Genomic DNA, 23,900 nt, shown 5'->3' with positions numbered 1-23,900 from the left:
GATGGGATAAAATTGATGGAATCTTGGATACCTCAGCTTTTGAACATTTCCTTTTGTGTGCTTCTAGAAATCCAATGTGCTCATCATATCTGAGAGAACCCACCAAGTGTGAAGCTGCAAGTACACTCATTGTTTGTTTATTAAGACATAAGCAGGCAAGACAAATTCTTCAGGAAAATCTCCCCCGTTACGTATGAAGGAAAACAAATACAGTTGGTCGGCTTCAGCAGAGAGAGACAATGATAAAAACAAACTATTTCTGGAAATCATACCCCATCTTCACCAGAAACACTTGAGATAGGGCCTCATAAAGCTGGCCAAGACGATAATCACAGATCTACATGGACAAACTCACACATTTAAATTGAGCTGGAAGAGGTCCTTCACTTCCTGCTGTGAGAAACCAGAAGGTGTCTCACCAACTAGTCCCCTGGCATCTGTCATCCCAGTGGGCAGGACACGGCCATCACTTTTCAATCCAGTTCCTGAGGGTGGACCAGTGTGGAAGGATCACCTTGTTGAGGGGTCTTTGAGGAGTGGGAGTCGGACACTGGATGGTGAGATGCAGTATCCCCTTCCCTAAAACACTTTCACTCCACCCTACCAGGTAGGATACTTAGGAACTCTACCCCACTCAACACCATTTTACAACACAAACACTTTCACACGGACAGCCCGCTATGAGAGAAAACAGACTAACACCCGAGCAGTATACCTGTCGTGTCTCAATACAATGGTCAGGCGAGGTCAGGCAATTACTGACCATCATACACACCTGACTTCCATTAAGCTTCCCCACATGGATAAAAGGCGGAGCACGAGAGCACACTCTGAGCAAGGCAGAGCACATGAGGAAACAGCAGACAGCGCTAAAAGAGAGAAAGTCAGCAAAACTGGAGGGGATCGCAAGGAGGGAAATTCCCTTGACCTTTCCAACACGGAACCGTTACTTTCAAGAGCCCTGGAGAATAGAAAGCGTAAGTCCAGGAAACCAGGCCAAAGAATCCTACGTTGTGAGTCGGAGATACCCGGGACACTCCTGCGTCAATAATCAAGGCGGGGAGAAGATGCAGCCGCCATGGTACCGTCCTTGGCACCAAGAACAAAGCAGAGTCAGTGAAGTCAACACAGCCAGAGGGTTGGGGAGAACGACACAAGACCGGTCTGTGTTGAAGCCAAGGTTGCAAGCAGCAACATTGTATGCCGAGCACTGGAACCCAACAAAACACACAACAAACACAAAAAGAGTGTGATAAAAGACGCAAGTAAAGTTGAACTGCTGATGAGTGATTGAACTTTAAAAGCAAAATACGATACCTTTGACAGAGTGGTCCAGCACTGCGTGGGTGCTCATTCAAAGGTCTCTGTAAGGTATCCAGCTGAGAAGTGGCAGAAGTGACAGTTGAAAGGGGTTATATTAAGAAGAGAAAAAATAATTGTGAATCGAAATGGTCCTGCGACGGGTCGAGCAAAATCCTGCGCACTATCGAAAGTCTAGATTTTAATGAAGTATAGATAGTTTGGAAAAGTAGATAAATTTGGTCCGAGCCCGGCAAAGGGAGACCAATTGAAGGTTTTGTGTTAAAGTGGGTCTGAGCCCGGCAGAGGGGGACCCGGGGTGAACAGTAAATTACCTGAGAAGTTGTACATGTGAAATCCTGAGACGAAAGGAACTTTGAATGTTTGTCACATCAGGCCCTCCGAATTAAGGGACTTTCAGTGGCAAAGAGACTTTGGCACAGATGGTCCTGATACTGAGTTGAACTGCATCCTCATGCTAGAGCAGCCAGAGCGTGTTCTAAACTCCACCATGCCGCCTCGTCCTGTGCCGAAAACGTGGGGAAGGGGAGCCAAAGGCTCAAATATCCTGACATATTATTTCTTGGGCACTTTTCTTTGCATAACATTGTTTCCCCCACTATTTGTATTTGGAAGTAAGGATTGGCAATAGGTTTATTAGCATAGACCCTTTTACTTTGACAAAACACCATTAGGACTGCGTTATTATTATTTGATGGTCGTAGCTTGCTCCCATCTTTAGATTTAGGATTAGATAGGCCTTTTTCTAACCCAATTGAAGTTCAATAAACACCCTTGAACTGTGGTCACCTGTGTCTGTCTTACTGTTTGATACCATGACTTCCTTACACTGCACTGTCAACGATCTTAAGTTATGTGTATGTCATGTGGCCATCCTTATGTGGTATCCTGTTTAGATGGATGACCAAGTAGAACAGATTCTATCTATGAACATCAGGTACATGTTTGTCTGCCCGGTTTGGATGGAGGTGAGGCAAATCCTGAGGTTTGAGATCTCTAGATTTATTTGGGTATTGTCTTGTATCGATGGAGTGAGATGTTGCAGTAATTGATGAGTGATCCCAGTGGCTTCATGTATAGTTTAAAGATCACCAGAGAGCGTATTGAGCCTTGTGGGACTCCATAGGTGACTGGGCAGTAGTCTCACCATACGTTGCCCACCTGGACGGCTTGGTGCCTGTCTGAGGGGTAAGATGCAAATCAGTTGAGAACTGTGCCCAAGAATCTCATTCTTTTCATGAGTAGGCTGGTTAGTGTGAGGTGATCAACCATGTAGAAAGTGGCATAGAGATCGAGGAGAACCAGTTGCCATGATTTGCCTTCATCCATGATTTGAAGAGCAACGTATTTGAGCTGGACTGAAGCTTTCTCAGTGCTACATTTTGGTCTAAACCCAGAAATGCAACTGTGGAGCAAATTGTGTTAGTTAATTGGATCATGGAGTTGGTTGGCAACTGACTTCATAATGATTTCTTCAAATTATGGGGTGGGCAAGTGATTGGTCAGTAGTATGCAAGATTGTCTGGGTCGAAAGTGAGGACAAAAGACATGTCTATAGAAAGAAGGATTGCTAGGACCAGCAGTGGGTGTTTTCAAGATTTGCATAACTGTGGCTACCATATATCATGTTTTGAAGATGCAAATTGATTTAGGCTGAAGTCGGAGGACAGGTACGAAGAGGTGATTGGGGCTAGATGAGCATGAGATGTGGGACATTGAAGAAAGGGAGAGGGTAGTGGAGAGAAGGAGGAATAGGTGGACACTGAAAGGGTTGACAGGGCGTCTTGCATTTCAGTGATTTAGAGGAGAAGTAGGAGAAAAAGCCATTAGTGGAAAAGGATATGGAGCAATGTGTTGCAGGGATGATTATTGCCTGGAGGATCATAACCGTTCTCAAGGGTATAAGCAGAGAGACAATATGAGATCAATGGAGGAGGAAGATTTGGCAAAGCTAAGAGAGGAGGATAGGACGATGAGGTTTAGCAAGCTGGAGTAAGTATAGGTAGTAAGGTAGTGTAAGTTGACTATAGGGTGGTCAGAGAGAGTAGAGTGCAGCATTAGTCTATGGACCTTAGTAATGTTGGTGAGGTTGAGGAGAATGGTTTATAGTGATTGCATCGGAAAAAAAACGACAAACCAAAGCATCTAATAAAAAGGATCGAATGCCAAAGCATCGACAGGCCATCTTTTACATGTAAAAGTACCTTTCCATCGAAACCAGTCCATCGAAAATATAAATGGAATGGTTTCAATGGAAATGCACTTTTACAATTAAAAGATAGCATTTCAATCCTTTTTTTGTAACTTTAAAATGTTACATGGAGCTGTCCAGTGCTGCAATGTCGGCACTGGCCAGCTCCGTCTAACGTTTTACTTTATTTGTGTATATTGGGGGGGGCCCACCCCCCCAAAACTCAAACCCAACCCTAACCCTAACCCTAACGTAACCCTCAATCTAACCCGAGTCCCAACCCTAACTCCAACCGTAGCCCCAACCCTAACCCTAATTTAACCCTTAATCTAACCCTATCCCCAACCCTATCCCTAGCCCCAACACTAACCCTAATGTAACCCTTTATCTAACCCTAGCCCTAACCCTAACCCTAGCACCAACCCTAACCCTAATGTAACCCTTAATCAAACCCTAGCCCCAACCCTAACCCTAATCCCCTAGCCCCAACCCTAACCCTAATGTAACCCTTAATCTAACCCTAGCACCAACCCTATCCCTAGACCCAACCCTAACCTTAACCCTATCCCTAGCTCCAACCCTAACCCTTGCCCCAACCCTAACCCTAATCTAACCCTTAATCTAACCCTAACCCTAGCCCCAGCCCTAACCCTAATGTAACCCTTAACCTAACCCTAGTCCCAGCCCTAACCCTAACCCTAATCCTAACCCTAGCCCCAACCCTAATCCTAACCCTAGCCCCAACCCTAACTCTAATGTAACCCTTAATCTAATCCTAGCCCCAACATTAACCCTAACCCTAGCCCCAACCCTAACCCTAAAGTAACCCTTAATCTAACCCTAGCACTAATTCTAACCCTAGCACTAATCCTAACCCTAGCCCCAACCCTAACCCAATGTAACCCCTAATCTAACCCTAGCCCCAAGCCTAACACTAGCTCCAACCCTAACCCTAATGTAACCGTTAATCTAACCCTAGCCCCAACCCTAACCCTAATGTAACCCTTTATCTAACCCTACCCCCAACCCTAACCCCCAACCCTAATGTAACCCTTAATCTAATCCACCCTAGCCCCAACCCTAACCCAACCCCAACCCTAACCCCTAACCCTAATCTAACCCCTAATCTAACCCTAGCCCCAACCCTAACCCCATTAATTTCGATGGATCCATGGAATTATATACAACGAAATGGTTATTCGATGGAACGGAATTTCGTTGCATATAATTCGATGGTATGGCTGTGGATGCTTTGGTTGTCAATGGATTGAACAGATACAGAGGAGAACCATGGTGATGGCAGGAATATCAGCTGGGAATATATCAAGTAGAAGGCCAAGGTCAGCAAAGAAATATCTGAGGTTGGGGGATGGGAACTACATAAGTAGAATCGTGAGGGTTTGGGAGCATTCATTTGTAGAGATATCTGTTCAAATGAGGAGGGAATAAAGACAGAGCTGGAAGAGGGTCTGCTTGTGTGTTCTTACTGAACATCAGACCAACACCATTGCCATTTTTGCTAACCAAGGGGGGCGGGAAAAGGTTGAAAAGTCAGTGTGGAGGGCAGTCAACGTGGCAATGTCAAAAGAGGGCCTTCAAGTTTTAGTGACGGCCATCACACATAGTTTGGTGTACAGGGTCCAAAATGATCAATGAAAAAGGAGGTTTAAATACAGAGGGATTGGGCATTTGATAGTGAGTTCAGTGGGACAGCAAGAAGGTGCAGAGAGAAGGTCTCACGTAAGGGAGCAGAATTTGATTGATGAGTTGGAAATCATGGGAAAGAGTGAAAGGATCAATCAGATTGTCATTTGAGAGGAGTATAGTGGATGGGCATGGGAAGAGAGAGAAGCAAGGAGGAGTGGTGAGGCAGTTTGTGAGAGTAAGCAAAGCCACAAGAGAATATCAGAGAGAGAACCATCAGGGCAAGAAGTAGGATGGGCACTAACTCATAGGCTCATAGGATGTTCTGAGTTAGGAAGGAGGGGGGTGGAGGTGTGGAGACCTTAGGTTCTAGAGGTGTGATTTTTACCCAGTCATGTAGTGGGAGATAAGCAAAGTGGCATCATGGGTTGGGGCCTTAGACCTCAACACACCTCACAGGCTGTGATCGTGAATAGTTGACGGTGGAGCAGGATGACCCTGTATGGCAATAACAGAAGGCACTGGCATAATCATGTGGGGGTCATGTGACTACAGTTAGCCAAGGGAAGAAAAGTTGGGCCTGACCGCAGTGGCGATGGCTGCCACCTAGGTTCCCCTTTTGCTCAACCTAAGGTGGAGGAGATGTGAAGTGTGCCCTGCCTCCATTAGCCAATGCAAAAACAAATGGAAACACAAATAACACATTGCAGTGGAAGGTCAAAGAAGGCACATTGTTAGGGAGAATTCTCCAAAATGGCTAATTTCCCTTAGATTTCTAGGATTTATTTTTTCACCTGGTAAGAGTGTGAGCCTTTTTTTCCCACTCTTACATGTGTTTTGCTGTGTGTGTTTAACATTTTTGTGTTCATAGACTGTGGAGCCTCACCTGCCCCATAGGCATCATCTTTTTACTGTGAGTTACACAGCACCTTCAGTGCAGTGACACAGTGATGTCTTTTCCAGACTTCCCAACTCCGACTCCATTTTCTGAGACTGACTACTGTCTCTCAGAACATGTAAAGTTGCCATTGACTTTATTAGTCTTTTTAAACTCACATACCCAGTAAAAACTATCTTACACAGAGTTCTGGAAAGGGTTAATACTTAGCCTTTTTTGTTTGTTTCTCATGGAACATTGTTGTGTTCCCTTTTCATTAAGACTTGGCTGGTGGCAGTGGTAACTACCCTATTTTTCCTACCTGGGTTATTTTAAATAGCCTTGGTATTGTTTTAGGCTATCTTGGTAGCCTCAAACTTAAACCCACTAGACCATATACGTGTTTATATTGTTCCAGCTGGGTTTATTTGCCATTTCTTTTTGTAAAAGTCTTTCTCGTGTTTTACTCTGCGCGCCAAACCAGGTTTGGTTCCTTTGTTCACCGGCCTTTCGTGGGCTTCTGCACAGAACCCCTCCTTAGGCGCCTGAATGTCTGAGAGGGATATGATGTGAGGGAGGGGTTTGAGACTCCCTGCACAGGGTCTCCTTGGAGACCCATGCCACACTCTGGTATGATTGGCTTTGGTGACTGTCCTGGCGGGACAGCCACCCTGCTGTATGATTGACAGCCAGGCTGGGTGAATGGGAGAAAACTGCATAAAAAGCAGGTCTCTGGGGCTGGAAAGGCAGAGTCGCCACTGGATCGAGAGAACCGAAGAGAAGCCGACAGAAAAGGACCGCTACCTCTCCCGGTGAAGCCCTGCTGCCTGTCCGAATCTTCAAACTTCAATGATAGGGAGGATCTGCAAGGAATCTTCTCCCCTTGAGCTGATGGGAACAACCAGTTTTACCAAACTGCTTGCCAGGCCTCCCTTCTCTGGTCGAATTTGCTGTACAGAGCTACAGTGAACCAGATAGCCAGTAGGAACGGACCCTGCTTGCGTTTTAAGGAGCACACCTTTTATTCGTCGGTTTGCTCTGCTGCTGCTTTCTTCCCTGGGCAGTGCAGGACCCTCCAGTCTTCCTCCTTCTTGTCAGTCTGACAGTCGCTTCAGGAACCGTGAGCCTGCAGGACCTGCCAGGAACGTCTGCCTCAGCTACAGCATTCTTCTGCTTTAAAGGTACTGTGCTAACCTGGTTGTTCGTTTGGTCCAGTCGCAGTGAAAGTGTGTGAAATCTTTTGCCAATCCGAGGGCCTGCCATTCTTCATTCTTTAAAGTAACTTTTCATCAGACCATCTTTGTTCTGAACTCTTGGCAAAGACTTAACCGCAAACTACTCTGAATTGTGTGATCCTCTGCAAAGACTTTGGTCCATTGACTTTGGGCCAGGCCCCTTTAATTTGAGTTCCTCACTGTAGTTCTTTTTTCTAGAATGCCCTGCCTACTTACTTGTTGGTGCTGCTCAATTTCTTTCTAACTTTGTCTTTTCTTCCCTTTTTAAATTGCAGGAATGCCATTTTGCTCACACTTCATTTTGAGCCTACCTTGTCCACAATCTATTGGGTACGGTCTAGTGTATTAGTAACGTGATTTTTCTACTGCTTGATAATAGTGAAATGTTTAATAACTGATGTGTAAATAAACGTATATTCTTTTACTCAGAAACCTTGAGTCAGTGTTTGTTTGAATCATAGTTATTGCTGTCCTTTGTGTAACTCACTTTAGTCTTGAGATAAGTCTGGCTGCTCAGCCATCGCTACCACTTTACTGTGTAGTACAGGCTTGTACCAAAGGTGAATGTGTACTGTCACTCGTAGTCGTAATTGTGTGTGGTGTTCCCAAAGGGAACTACATATAATTCTGCCTAACATACATTACATATGGCATTTCTTTGCTGTCCAAGGATCACTGCAGAGATGCACTGTGGTGCTACTGGTGTTCCTGGCACAGTGGCTGGACGTATGGTACTGGATGGGCCTACTCAAGGAAAAACAAAGGAGGTTGTGCCTTATCTGAGAAACTGGATTGTGGAAAATACACGGAGCCTTCGTCTAAAAAAAAATGGAAGACTCGTGCACCTTTTTTTCCAAAAGAAACTAAGACCACATGTATGTAGTTCAAGACAAACCTATGGCATCTTGATTACTAATCAGTCTGAAACGTTGGCCATGAATTCAAGCTGTGAGCAAACATTTCAGCCTGTTTCAAACTACTGCTCACTCTTTTGTGCGTTGGTGTAGGGCTTGAGTTGTCACAATTGCACCAACTAAATACAAACATGTTATTTGCCATTCTTTTTTAATTGTGGTTAATGCAGCATCTCCAAGCAGACATATTCTGCCTGAGGTATGCAGAATTGCAAGTCTAATCTCAGCCAGCCAAGATATCATGCCTTGCTGTCCTTCCCCCAAAGTGAGCTGTCTACTGGAGAGCTTGGCCATGAAAGTTACCTGCTGGTGCTTCATTGAGTCCTCGCAGCTTTCAGTGTGTTATGACTGGAGACTGGGGCTTCGGAGTCCAGGAGCACTTGGCTGATGGCCAGAGGTGGAACACCACCATTCCAAGAAGTGGGAGTCTCCTGTCCCTAGCATCCCTGACCATCATCAGTTGGTCCATGTCATGTTGCAGTCTTAAAATAGTGCGGCTGTATTCGCTTCTCCAACATCCACTGTTGGGTCATCTTTGATTCGTCCTGTCTACCATCATCATCACACTTGAGTGATGGCATGTTCTCATAGGCGTATTCCTCCACGGTTTGTTGTGGGTCTTCTCTGTGTAGGATGTGGATGAGCCTTGGAGTGGCTTTGTACATGTTACTGCAATGTTGCATGTGCGTGCACACATTCCACTTTGCATTGACTGGTCATGCACTATTGAATGTGCACTCTATTGGTTTAAGTAACTTCAACACTCTCCATACATCCAGTCCTTACACTTGTCTACCCCGCACCCACCAAATCCCACACTTGCATCTACCCCTTCACACCCACACCCAAACCCCTATGTACACACTAAAGCATATGGCCACCTGGTTGCTCTGCCCCTGTGCCCAGTCTACCAATTCTTGTGACTGCTACTGCAGGGATTCTCGCACAAAACGGCTTCCTCTGGGTGTGTATCACAGTGTCTGTCTCCTGTGCTGGCCCAGTTTATTCTTAGCCCTGCACGTAATGTCAGCACTGCATCTTTTACTATCGTTCAGACTGTGTAAACACACCCAGGGCATTTCTGTTATTGGCCACCCCCATCCACAGTTATTGAGCACTTCGGCCATCCTAGTTTCCTTCTCATCCAGGTTCAAGCCCACTTATTCATGCTCATCCACTTCTAAGATGATGACATTCACCTCTGGCTGTATCACGTGGCACATCTGGTGTATGGAAAGTTAAGGCATCTCGTTATGATGGGCTAAACAATACCCAATCTGATGACCATGCATTGAACGCTAATGCACCTGGTGAGAAAGATTTTAAAAGTAACACATATGAAGATGATGCCGTAGGTGCTTGTTTTGGTCCCACATATTACTGAGCCATTATGCAGTTGTATATTAATTGCATTTCTTCGTCAAACCAATTGGAATGTGTACCCTGCAATAAGATGCATAATCGCTCATGCACCTCCTTAAATGCGTGTGTGTAAGAAGGATACATTGAGGCATACATTGAAGAAAGATGAAGGTTGGAGAGAGGGGAAAGTCTCAGTTTGGCAGTAGGATTGGGTGGTAGAATGGTGACAAGAAAGTGGAGAGTGGAGGCTAGGAGAGAAAGAATAGAAAATATAGCTATAAAAGAGTACACAAATGAAATAACAGTGAACACAATAAGGAGAAGGGCGCTACACAAGATAGTCACAAAGTGTAGGAAAGGAAGACAAGGTTAAGACTGTTAAAAAGGGAGACAGTTGAATGAAGTATGAGGAAGAAAATAAATCAAGACAAATGGCATAGAAGAAAAGTATGAACACAGAAGGAGAGGAAAGAGACGAGAAAGGAGAAGAAGAGAGAAAAAGGCAGATGATTAGAATTATAATATAGCGAGGAAGGACATAAAACAATCACTATTCTTGTAAGGTACATCAGGGTGTGGACTGTGCGACTGATGGACTTGCAACAGGACAAAGGAAACATTTCCTATATCGTCACGCTCTAGACCCTTGTAGATCAATGATAAACACAAGAAGCCCCTTAGTAGAGTCAGAGCCTCATTACAAGTCCAGCATTGCGGTAATAAAGCAGCAATTCAATCAGCACCACTTTTTTTGTGATAACGGAATTACGCCACTTTTTAATTACTGCAACACCGAATTCTAAATTCTGGAGGTAAATCCTATACCTTAAAAATCGTGCGATTTTCTGCATCAGAATAGCTATTGGTGGTAAATCTATGAAAATGTAAATGGAGTCTTATGGGCTCCAGAAATGGGTATTTACACTGTGCTGTGTAGGTGGTAAGTGGGCACAACTCAGTGGGGGTCATTACGACCCTGGCGCTAAGGGGTTAACGGCAGCGTAAAAGGCTGCGGCGCCGTTAACCCCTTAGCGCCTAATTATGAGGTCCCTTTGCGGGACCTGACCTTAATGGCTGGTCTGGACCGGCCGTTAAAGTAGGCACCTGCAAAGGGACTCCAGAGGTAATTACGGTACCGCAATTTGCAGTACGTAATTACCACCTTCCCCAGTCCCATTGAGCCCTATGGGGCAAAAATGGGAATGGGGAAGGGCCAATGCTCAATGGGGAATTACCACCCTGCCAACCTTGGAATGGGGTGGTAATTCCCCATTGAACATTGGTGGACTCGTTACAATACTGGCAGCAACCATGGTGCTAATAGCGCCATTGGTTACCGCCGGTGTTGTAATGAGGGCCAGTGTGTTGATCATCAATTAATGACAGCATTGCTTCTAACTCGTGTAAGTGGGGTGCAAACCCTCTAGTTAATAACTCCGTGAAGGACACTGGAATAGTCCTGGGGGGGAAAAGGACCAAGTCTAGATACCCGTCGGTGAGGGCTGCATACCCTAAAAACCACTTTGTAGTGTGAGTTGCTTTAAATCTGTTGGTTCATACTGAGTAACGATAGAAAATGAGGTTTCTGAATTCACATGATATTTGTGATCATTTTTGTTCGTCACATTCATGCACAGAGGCTTCTTATGCCAATGCATTTCAGACTTAGGGCTTCATCACGAGTTTGGCGGTAACCCTTAAATGGGGCGGTAGCGCTATTACCGCCGCATTTAAGGGTCTGCCAAATCATGGGTTTTGCAGATTTCCCCCTAGCTCCGAGCTGGGGGGAAATCCGCCGAAATTTCGCGCTCATACCGCTGGCGGGAAATCCACCGGTGGTAAGAGCACAAAAAATCCCCATTGAGCCAATGGGGAATGTGGAATTCCCGAATGGGCTCAGTGGGGAATGGGCAATACCCGTTCCGCCAAACCCATGATCCGGCGCTATTAGCGCCGGAGGGTTTGGCGGTAGGGCTATTAACGCCGGCGCTAATAGCGCCGGCGTTACCGCCCAACTTGTGATGAGGCCCTTAATCTAGTCCTTCATCAGGGAAACACACTATCATTTGGATCAGGTAAGTGTCAACCAAAATAGTATCAAATACATGTTGGATCGATCAGTAATTGCCAGAAGTAAATGTACATAGGATGACGTGTAAGGTGTCGATTCACATAGGAGACATATAAAATTAAAAATACAATTCAAAATGTGAGTATAACCAAATTGCAACCAAACATTGTCAAAGGAAATTGAGCGAATGATGATGTGAAAAATTAGGATGAGAAGAATTCAAAGGACATTGTGAAAAATCTAAAAAATTCAAAAACTGTCATTAGCGAACATATGAACAGGACATAGAATACACATAATCAAATAAAGCCAAAACAGTTGATAACAATCAAAATTATAATGTTCTCTTCTGGTGTTCACTGGTAGGTCTCTAAGGTTTCACTCCTCTGGTAAGCGAACACGGGAGGATTTGGAAATATATTTTTTGTATGATCATCGTTTGTTAGGATATTCCAGTGCTTTGAGATGTACCTTGTAATGTGGTGGCTTTGCGTTGAGTACCTTGATACAAATGCCAGTGGTGGAGGTTCATGCCTTTTCTGGTTCAGTAACAGTGTATTTTGTGTGCTGGTGGATGCCCTTGTGGCGCATGTTGCTAGGTCTTGGTCGCGATAACCTATTTCACTAAGTTTGTCACGTAGTTTGGAGAATTCTGTTTCACATTCTGCTGGGTCGCTCACAATCCTTTTGATTCATAACATTTGACCATTGTGTATATTTCTTTGGGTGTTCTGTGAATGGAAGCTCAGCTGGTGGAGCAAGTTGTTCTTATCCGTTTCTTTTACATTCCGACTGGTTGATATTTTGCAGTATTGTACTACTATTTGTACATCTAGAAATTGAAAGTCCAGTCTGCCTACATCTGCTGTAAACTAAATCCTTGGGTCGTTCACGTTGAGATAGGTTAGAAACTTCTGTAGTGCAGTTATGGAGCCACACTAGGACAACAGAAGCCACTCTACCGCCTCTTGTCCTTGGTCATGCAGGATGCTAGTATATAGACTACTCACATCTATGGTGAAACGAATATCATCTTGTGTCGGGTTAATCTTGTCGGGTGTTAGTAAGAAGTGGGCACTGTCCTCAATGTAGTTAGAAGTTTTCTGTGTGATTAGCTGGAGGAAATAATTGTTGTATGTATCAAATGGTTGTAGAATCCTTCTTGTTGCTTCCAGGATTAGCCGGCCTGGTGGATTTAGCATGCTCTGGTGTATCTTTGGGAGAAGATAAAAGTGTGGTACGTGTGGATGCTGAGCAGATAGAAATGTCTTGGTTTTGTGTGAAATCCATTCCATTTCCAGAGCTGATGATAGAACGTTCTCAAGGTCGGTACTAATCTCTGTTGTGGGATCATGATCTAATGCAGCATTGACTGTTTCATCATCCAGTTGTGGCTTACATTCCATCATGTAATCCGCTGTGTTTAGGATTACTAACGCTCAGCCCTTGTCTGCTAGGCGTGTGGTGATGAAGTCATCTGAGTATTATGCCAGAATCTGCAAGAGTTCTCCTCTATTGAGGTTGGTGTGTTTAGGTTTCCTGAAAATGTACTTTCTTAAGGTAGTACTATTTTCGGAACAATTTCAATGGAAGGTACATTGATAGGAGGAATAAATCTACTTTTTGCTTTAAATTCTGCATATTCGTTCTACATATCTACAGGTTCATCTTGTGGTGGAATTTCCGTGAAGAATACTTTAAGTGTGAGCTTCCTGGTCAGTTTGTACAGCTCTACCTTGGTGTTAAATATGCTGGTATCATAGGTTGGTACCCACTTCAGACCTTTCTGTAGGGTTTGCACTTTGTGCTCTGTTAGTGTCCTATCGGAGAGATTCACCACTAAGTTAGTTGTGTTTGAAACCGTGTTAGCATCCCTTGGATTCTTCCTCTTCCCCCTCCGCGTTCTTTTCCTCTGCGGCCTGCTCCTAGAAAAGGTCTTACTCTAATCATTGTGGCTGCTGCTTGTTCATCAATGTAAAGGGGCTGGCAACTTGACTGTTGGTCGGTGTGGGAGCAGGGTCAGTAGTTGTATCAGAGTCTGAGCTACTGTTGTCAGACGACCTGTTGTTGGTTCTTGGCGGCTGATATTGATATCTGCCCAGGTATACACTTCATCATTTAGATAATCCTATGTGTCCTTTTTGAATTTCCTTGTCTTTCTTGTTTCTACATCTGCTTTATATACGTCTAATCGACTGTTGATGTCTGTCAATATTTCTGAAAATGTTTCTGCATTTGTAAGGCTGGTAATTTCGACTGTTAACTCATCTAGCTGTGGTCTTTTTCCCCCCAGTACTATTTACACTATGTTGCCACCACTCGTAAACCTGTATTATGTTGACGGGACCACATGGCTGTAATAGTAAGCAATTTTAGAGGTAATTTGCCAGGTTTACCACCAAATTATTACTTACCGAGTAATGAGACGCACAGACCCCAGATTACTATGGCATCTTCCACAGGAACACAAACAAAGGTACAGATCTGGGCCTGCCTTTGTCAGAAAACCGTCTATGCAAAACCCAGCAATCAGAAATTGAGGCCCAAATTCAGACCATGGGGCCCTGTTTAAAAGATCCCTAATGTTTTGAAATCTCTCTGTTGGTGGGATGATTCAGAATGTAATTGGGCATGAGGATCAGCGGAGCCACGGGAACAGTGGACAAAGCGGAAGGGTGGTCAAGCAAAAGATGTAGGAACATAGACCATCAGAAGAGCACAGAGATTTCATTGTCTATGAGCTTTGCATGCCACAAGCAGTGATTTCAAAAACAGTTTGGTAAAATGTTCCTTGATTCCAGTGTCTCTTGTGTGAATGGTGTAGTGAAACGTGTGTGGTGTGCAGGCTCAGTGACAGTGGCTGTAGACCACCAGAAAGTGTGCCCTGCCAAAAGAGAATCATAAAAAGCTGCACCCAGGATCAGTGGCTCAGGCTGGGCTGCCAATGGAGTAAGCCACTTCCTAGAACCACTGGGAATTGGAAAAAATCTTAATTGGGTGCTAAGACTCTCTGGAGCAGGCAAACTCTGCTGTCACTCAGTAATGGCAAGGAAGCAAGTCAATTATTTGCTAATTGTTCTTTCGCTAATTCCAGAGGGAACCAACTGCCTGAGATGCACAGACATACATAAATGCTCCCATTGATTCAGCCTCTGATGCTGGCTGGGTGCCCTAGGAGGCAGCATCAGTCCTGCGTCATTGATTTCCTGAAAAGCGCATCCCATTTGTAATGCAGCTGTTTGTCTACTCTTGTGGAACCTTACTATTGCCATAGCCATATCTAAGAAGAACGTTCCTTGATGAAAGGTCGTAACATATTGTCCATGTGCCCATCCACACATCTATCCATCTCTCCATCCCTCTTTCAGTCCTTCTCTTAGAAAATATGTTCCGTCTTTCTATAGATTTTCATAGTAGTAATGTGCTATTTAACACCAGCCATTGGTTGCAGCTCCACACTGTGAATTTCTGATAACTCACTTCATTTCCGGTAAGTTTTTTATATTTTGCCAATGCATTCCTATGTAATAGAAACACATGTTGTATAACTGAGGAGCATGCTGGGTGTAGGCAGGAATCTAAAAAAGGTGCAGTGATCTGCTGGGGCCTACAATCTATTTACAAAATACTGCAAAATCTTTTGTTAAGGTGAATGTACCCTTTAGCCTTTTATAAAGACTGTGCATAAAGAAAGGAATGGCGACTGCCTTCGAGTTCAATGTTCTGAGGATTAGTGCATCAAATGTTCTCTCTGGAAGCTTTGATTTTCGTCATCGAAACAGAGGCGTCGCTTGGGGCTAGTAGGGCTATAGCCCAGTGTCTTTTGGTTGTAGCCCTGAATAGAAGCTCACCAAAAGGCTGGCTAGCCCCGGGTCCGCACAGTCCCGACATCAGCCTAGCTCCGGATCTTTTCCAGACCTAGCAACACCCCTGAGTCGGAAGATTATGAGGTCTTAGCAGCATTTAATTGATTTAATGCCATGCCCAGTTATCTACTAGAAAAGCCCCCTATTGACAAATCTTTGTGAATGTTTAACTTAGACGAGGATGAAATCCAGGGGCAAAGTCAGGGCAAAAATAGAAATGAGCTCATACTCTGACATTTAGAGAATCACGTGTCATGGATTTCTTGAATTACAAACCAGAGGAAGGCATGTGTGGGGATTTGAAAGATCACTTCTGAGAAGAGGTGATCTTGCCTACAGGTAACTCTGGAGATTTCCCGGTGGGCCTCTTCACCAGGAGCCTCTTATCTGTTTCTGCTTCTCCTACCCTCCATCCATGTTACCCCTACCTCCTTCCTGCCATGTCTCCTCATACATCATGTCCCTTTGAAGCAGTATATTTGACCACACTGTTAAAAAGAAAATGTATCTCAGATTTTGGGTTATTTTTAACTACATTGTAATCACTTTATAGGGACAATTGTGCATTACAATCCCCTATTTTAGATCTATTTGTCCAATTATTCTTAGATGGAGAGCATCCCAACCCCTACTTAGAGGGATTGCTCTGGGTGGCTACATTCACTCGCATGGTATAATATAGGGCCACGTTGAAAACCATTTCCAGGGCCACTTATGGGTCCCAGTCCACCCTACTTCTAAGGCAGGGACAGTAAGGACGTATGTATTCAGTAAATCATGTTGCATTATCGCCGGCAGCCAGTGGCGGATTCTAGAACTCTAACACATGAGCCTGGCTGCGCTTCCCTTCCTCTCGCTCTCTTCAGGCTCCAAGCGTGCTCGCTAAATGCCATATCATCACGCCTGTGCTCTGTTGCATGTGATGATCCCGTGGAATGGCCATGCATTAAGGTTCTGGGACAATGCTACAACAACCCCCCTTTTCAGAGTAGTACAGTTCCTACTGGTTGAACCGAGTGGGTGTTCTCCTCTTCCACATCAGTCAGACCAGGCATTCCTCCATCTGTTGGATCCCCTGATCTCTTCTGTACGCCCATTTCCTTGCCAACTCTTTGCATGTCCTTCTATCTCTTCATTAGTAGTGCTGGGCAGCTGGTTTGAATGGTTTGTGAGTTTGCACCAGTGTCCTGAGCAGTGTTCGCCCTCGCGTCACTGTGGCGCGCATGTTCCTTGATTCATTTCAGGGTGCTGTACATTCCCCTTGAGAGTGTGGCTCTCACGTCCTTCTCCTTTCCTCTCATCAGTATCGTCGCACCTCTGATATAGCGCCACTCTCGCCCGGTTCCAGGTCTTCCCTGCTTCAGTCGCTCTGGCGCTATGGCGCTATGGCAGGGTTCAGTAACTCTCGTGGCGGCACTGAAGCATGAGGCGTAGTCTTTATTTCTGTGTTGTATTTTTAACGTCACATCTCCCCAACATCGATGTTCCTTGAGGCCACTGCGTTAGCTCGGTGGAATGACATTTTTTGTCTCTTCTGGGCGTCCCACACTTTTTTGTGTTTGTCAGTGAGGTGTAGGCATTGAGTTTCTGTAGATGAGTCCTTGATGGATTCAACTTTCTGAATGCGTATCATCCTCGCATTAGTTGAAGAGGTTGGGTCTACAACCTGATTTAATTAATAAATAAGTGATTGCCGTCCAGTTGTTTTGCTTAGTCACTACTTCACTGATGAAACCCAATAAGGATGAAACATGCCTGGGGTTGCTTGAGGTCTTGTGCTGGAGGGAAGTGACCAGGCAGTTCAGGCAGACTGCCTCTTGTGGAGTGAGGCCAAGGCTGATTTCAAGGTGACATCAAGATATACAATTGGTCTGAGTTGCATCGCAGAATATGACAAAATGCAAACAGATGCGGTATTACAATAGTCCTTTTACCCATAACTAGGACAAAATGCACATACTAGCTGGCCAATTTATTTATTTTAAAGCATAGTCTGTGGTCGAGTGTGTCACATTTTGAAACATGTTTTGTGCAGACTGCCTAGTAGAGACTAGAGGTGCGCTCTGCCAATGGTGGATTACTTCAGCTAATAGTCTTTTGCCCATTTCCATAGCGTGGGCCCAAATGTGATGATGCTTTTGCGCTACCTGCTCCTCTGACTTTCTCTTTTGAAACTATTTGTCATGCTCACATTCCAGCCTCAGTAACTGTTTAGATTTGGTTCACATGTGTTGCCTTAGTGACAACCCTATGAGAAAAAACGTGTAGTGTAGAATAATAGTAGGGTGGCACATGTATGGGACGGTGGGCCAAGTCAGTGCTTTTACATGTGTTTCCCCAGCCTCTTTTATTTCAATCATTTGTCCCATTATATTGATTAATTGTCATAGCACTTTTCCAAGCAGGCACTATTATCCCCTTGCCTTGGCAGCACTATTACACAACATTCATTAGCATTCCCAGCCTTTATACAATTCGCATTTTGCTTCGTTTACACTGCGGGTCTCTACCTTATTGTTGGCATTCCCAATGTTTGCAGACTTGTGCGTTTTATAAGTAGCAACCTTTTCCTGTTTGTAAAACCTTTTTTTCCACTGCAATTTGTATACATATAAATATATATATTCTGTGGCTAGAGACCTTTGATCCATTTGGTGAATTAGAATGCACATTCTCAGCCCAGTAGCAAGAACACTGGAAACTATGGTGACAATGTGTATTTATACTTGATTTCCCCTTGTTTTGGGGTTTTATATAGAGCAAAACCAGCGAAGAAACAATAGAGTACTGTATATATCGCTGAGGGTAACGTATAAGTTACAATGGGCCTCATTATAAGTGTGCCAGTGCGGAAACAACAGTCCGGTAAGCTTACCAGCACTGTTGTTTTTGGACCGGCACACTACAACCTTGCGGGCGAGCGCTGTCCCGGCCGCAGAGTTTTCACGGGAGCACCATTAGCAACGGTGCCAGTGCTCCTGTGGCCCCATTCCATGGGAATGGGGACTAACGAAATTGCTGTCGCCTGACTTCCCGGCCGCAGGATTTGGAATAGCCGGGTGGCACCAGGAAGTCAGGCAGTGGTAATTTTACGCATGTCCGGCGGCAACTGCTACCCCTGGCTCCCCCTCTTCTACTCCAAGATCTGTCCTTGTAACTCCGTGGCCACAGGACAAAGAGGCAGTGCCAAGAGCAGATATCTGTGTTGTATCTTAAAAAGGCAGTTTAAAATATGCCACAACTTTTTTTACCGGCAATCTTGCCAGCTGGAGAAAAAACAGGGATGCAGGAAAAACCATGACGCTTCCATCACTAACAGGTTGGCAGTCCATTAGTGAAAAATGCCTGACTTTTTGGGTTCAGAGGCGGGATGTCTGTGCAGCTCATACCCAGTACAGTAGCAACTGGAAGGGTAAGGGGGCTATCTCTACCCAGCTGGGAATTGGTTAGAGCAAACTACACCCAAGAAAGTGATCGGTTGAAGGCTTTGAATAAATCTGAACCACTGGCAGTTCTTTGGCAACCTTCTACACCCCCAAATGTCAGCCCATCTGCACCATTGGAAAAGGGGTCCAGCCATACACAAACCAGTCAAGTACTGCCTCCAATGGTAGTAGCCCTGCACAAACTGCTAGGCCAGGTCCCCTTTGCACAGAAACATAAGCAACCCAAGACATTTTCCAGCCTTGTTGTGCCTCCTCAGTGAGATTGCTAAGGTGCAGCGAGCAAGGGTCCCACATCTGGGCATACCGTCTCTCACATAGGGAGACAAAACAACAACCAAGTAAGTGATGGGGGGAAGGTTTTGAATAAATATGAGCCACTGGTACTGCTCTGGGCAACCTTCCACACCATTGCAAAATGGGTCCAGCCTCCAGTACTCCGTAACAGCACAGCATGGACATAAAACTCATCAGTTGTTCTCATTATCTGCTTTGCACATCCAGTGAGCCACTGGGCCTGTGATGAGAGGGGTGTGCTCCAGTGACTTCTGCCACCAATCCTGCCTGGGCACTGTGTGACCCGACCCAGATCTGCCTGACCTGCATCACAGGCACACAGTAGATAGACGCATGTGTGATAATTAATTTACTTGAAGTTGCCCTCTGCCGTTAAAGTAAACTATCTGTTGCTTCCTCAAGCAAAATAAATATATATTTGGAAGGATAGCTCAGGGGCAATCCACTTGCTTTGGGAGCAGGGCAACGTGAGTTCGGTTCCTGTTCCAATGCTTAGAAGCTGGAGGAAGCTGGTATTATGCAAGATATAAAGGACCAAAGGAAATAATAAAATGGGCCTTTTCTAGGGGTGATATCATGTAATTGTTGCTGCTGCTGTTTATATTTTAAAATACAAAAAAACCTACCATCACTGTGACCTGCAACACATGCTTCGCCTCTATCTCCCATCTAACAAAAAATAACTGTGCGTTACTTACCAAATAAGCCCAACAGAAAGGTGATGGCTGGAATCATTCATAACCACTGGCACAGCTCTGGGCAACCCTCCGGACCATCGTTTTTCACTTTGCCAAGCCACTACAAAAGGGGAAAGACCATATGCAAATCATGCTTGGTCCCACCCCAAAAAGAGCAGCCCAGCCCAGACTGGTAGGTCACATCCTTTTGCACAAGACCACAAGCATCCCCAAACATGTTTCAGCCTTAAGCACAGAGACTTAAGATATTGCACTAGTGACTTACATATGTTGGGTGAGAGTGTTTGAGGCGTAATGTGTTGTAAGAGAGTTTAAATGCATCCAATGCGGATATAAAATGTTTGAGGAGTGTAATTGAGACACACACAGTTTGGGTGTTGAAGGAGGGTACTGGAGACTTAAGTTGCTAGTTTGCTTGAGGTTGATGGTGTTGGAGATTAGAATGCTGGAGACATAAGTTGCTGGAAGGTGGCACTGTGTAAACATGAAGGTGTTGGAGCAAGGCCGTGGAGGTGTAACATGTTGGAGGGTGGGAGTGGGTTCCAGACGCGACTCGCAGTGGATAGTGGGGTGCCCTTGGTGAAAATGGTTGAACAATATTCAAGTCCTGGGTGAATGGCGGGAGTGGGTTGCTGTGCAATGGTTCAAAGTGCACTATTGACAAGAAAATCCCTGCACCTATTGTCCAAGTGTAAAAGCATGACGTGGTACAGTCTTGGATTGTCTTCTGGTGGGACCTGTGTTGGTCAGTTGCTGTTTCCAGTCTGTGGTCAGACACTTGGCAGCCATTGGATGTCTGCACTTTTGGAATTTAGGCCTCTTTGAGATGCTCTGTCAGTTTACAGTTTAGCCCGAGGGATGTACAATAGTCCAGGTTGTTGTGTTGAACGTCGTCTTACTTTCACAGTAATTTGGTAATATCCTATACACACTGATATGGTGATCCATTCTTGTATGAAATGTATATCATATTACAGTGATATCGTAACCATAGTTTTTTTAGTGTACTTAGGAACAGTGCTATTTGATGCCACTTTCTCTTTTGTCAAGGGGTCAAAGGTCACATGCCATCACTTCTTGTGATGCCATTTGGGGTTCGGGTCAAATGACATCACTTCCTGTGATGTTATCAGAGATCAAGGGCCATGTGATTTCACTTCTGCTACCGCTGGCACTTTGGTGAAATTATGTTCTTGTTCATGGGTAAGCCGGTCAACTGTGCTGGAAGCAGCACAGGTGGTGAGGAGACCAAAAGGCATGAGCCACCTTTGTCCATGATTTGAAGAGTGTCTGCTGTGACCTGGATGGTGGCTGCTTCCATGCAACATTTTGTCTGAAAAATGTAATTGCGGCACAGACAGTGTTAGGTAATCCAATCATGGAGTTGGTTGCTAACTGCCTTCTCGTTGATTTTTCCAATGAATAAGAGACAAGTGATCAGTCAACAGTTCAGAAGATTGTCTGGGTCTAAGGTGGGTTGTTTAAGAAGAGGGCTGATTATCCCTGTGTTTATGGCGCTTGGGAGATGCATTGCCTGTGTGAGGCATTTACTATTTTAGTAGGTGGATGAGAGAGGCCACCTTGATCAGATTTAGGAGGGTAGTGGGGATTGTGTCATCTTAGTACATGTTTGGTTTAGATTTGAGCAAGATACTTGGGAGGGAAGGAAATACAGATTGATGTTATTCACGGATCTACGTGATCCGACCGCGGCTGATTATCCCGCGGCCGGAAAGTTTGCATGAGAAATGTGCGAACCACCAAAGGTTAATTTCCCATGCGAACACACATACACAACCCCTACATACCCATACCTCCCACCCACACCCACAACACACCCACGACACACCCCACACCCTCAACACACCCCCACCCACACCCCAACATAAACATACCCTACTTACCTTTTTCTTCACGCTGAGTCCCTGCGGCGCCAGTTCCCTTTCACTTCCATGATCGGTAACCGGTGCCGCAGGGTCCTTTTCTTTTCCTCTTTTTTTTTGGGTGTGTTGCGGGGGTGTCCCCTGCAACACCTCGTTCACTATACGACACAGTATAGTGAGCGGGGTGTTGCGGGGGATATGCCTACAGCCCCCGCAGTCTTTTTATTTATACTTACCTATAATGCTACCTCCAAAGGTTCAAACTTTTGGTGTTCGAACCTTTGGTGGTAGCATATTTAGGACTTTTTGTCCATGCAAACTTTTGGATGCGGTCAAAACGTACAATACCGTTATTCACCATGCGATCAAGAGCAAAAGTTTTTAATAGCGTTGCATTTTTCAATAAGCTCATCGATTACACATTTGGGTAGTGGGTTTGAGCAGTGTTTGACTACTGTGAAGACATCTTTTTTCTCCTGTTGGTGGCTGTTGAAATAGTTGATGCATAATTTGCCGTTTTGGCTTAAGTGATGAGAGATCTGCACCTACTGCATGCAGGATTGGGAGTGAGAATGATTTTGTTCCTTTGTGTTTTACGGCATCGATTTGTGTGACTGGATGGTTAGTTTATAGTTGTTTGGTTGTTGCATGTACCAGGGGGCACCATGATTAACCTTGATGCTTTGTAGTTTTAAGGGGGCATGTGCGTGTACCAGTTCGGGTATGGCTTAGTTTAGACTTGATAAGAGAGCATCAGTGTTGACGGTAGTGGAGTTGTTTAGAGATGCCCGTTTGAATGCTAGTTCTTTCAAGAGGCAGTCCTTAAAAGAAGGACTTAAGGACAGGAGGGCTTACCCTGCCCCTTGTTTTATAAGGGTATATGTTATGAATATGGGGAACGCAGCATGGTCTGTCCTGTCAAGTGGGTTAAGGTTAAAACATTGTATTAGGAAGATGCTGAGAAGACAAGTTCGTGTGTATGTTTCCTCTTACATGGGTGGGGATTAATATATGTTGTTTTAAGTCCAGGGAATCCATGTGGTGGAGAAAAGCGTCCCTGGTGCTTTCAGTGGCTTGTGTCCCTGGACTGAATTCACCAAGGAAGTTGTTTGATGAATTTGCAATTGACTCTGAGGGGAGGAGGTCCAAAATATCATCAATGAATGACCAACACCTGTGAGGTCAGTGGTAGATCAGATGACATGTGGCTGTCCGTTTATGTGAGAGTGGTGTTCATGGCTGTTTGGCTGCGCATGGTGCAGTTCTTGTCTGATTTTTGAATAACTGCTACACCTCTCCTTACCTTCCCCATGCAGTCAACATGTTCATAGCTGTATACGGGTGGGATGGGGCCATCAACGACATGGGTATAGGTGGGTATAGGTGGATGAAAGTCAGGTTTCTGGGATAGAAATGGCATTCGGTTTGTGTGTGGCAATGACAGCAGCTTGGCAGACAGCCAAGCATGCATCAATAAGCATTAGGTTGTGCGGGAAGTGGAGTTGGGGAGAAGTTGCATTAAGAAGCGGGATTTTGGAGCCATAGAGAGGATCTTGCTAAATTGACAAGAATTTATGAGCCTCTGTCCTCAAAAATGTGGGAATGGACTGTAGCTGTATGTGATACATTGTAATGTCTACCTGAAATTAAAGAGGCCCTAAAATTAAAGAGGCAGGGTTTCTGTCCCTTAGACTTATTTTATTTATTTATTTTTTATTTATTTAATTTGTTAATCGCCGAGACCCTTAGGTATCACGGCGAGGTTACAGACATCTTATGCATTAATTGAGCAACGTTACACTTGTACAGATAAAAACAATTGGCCAACATGGCTCTACGCAGTGGTTTAGTTACAATTTGTGAGGACAGTCTTGTAAATGGTAGGACCTGTATACTTTGTCGGAATGAGAGTGGACCTGTGTGGGCAGGATACATACATACATACAACCATACAACCCAGTTACAGGTAGGGAGTCTTAGTCCCTCAGTATTGATTAAACAGCCAGGTTTTGAGCGCTTTTTTGAAACTTGCCATTGTTTCCTCATTTTTAATTCTGAGGGGGAGGGAGTCCGATAGGGTAGGAGGGAGGACTCTGAAA

Source organism: Ambystoma mexicanum, chromosome 6q, assembly GCF_040938575.1.
Source record: "Ambystoma mexicanum isolate Mex_15411 chromosome 6q, UKY_AmexF1_1, whole genome shotgun sequence".
Taxonomy (NCBI): domain Eukaryota; kingdom Metazoa; phylum Chordata; class Amphibia; order Caudata; family Ambystomatidae; genus Ambystoma; species Ambystoma mexicanum.
This window is presented reverse-complemented; position numbering follows the sequence as displayed.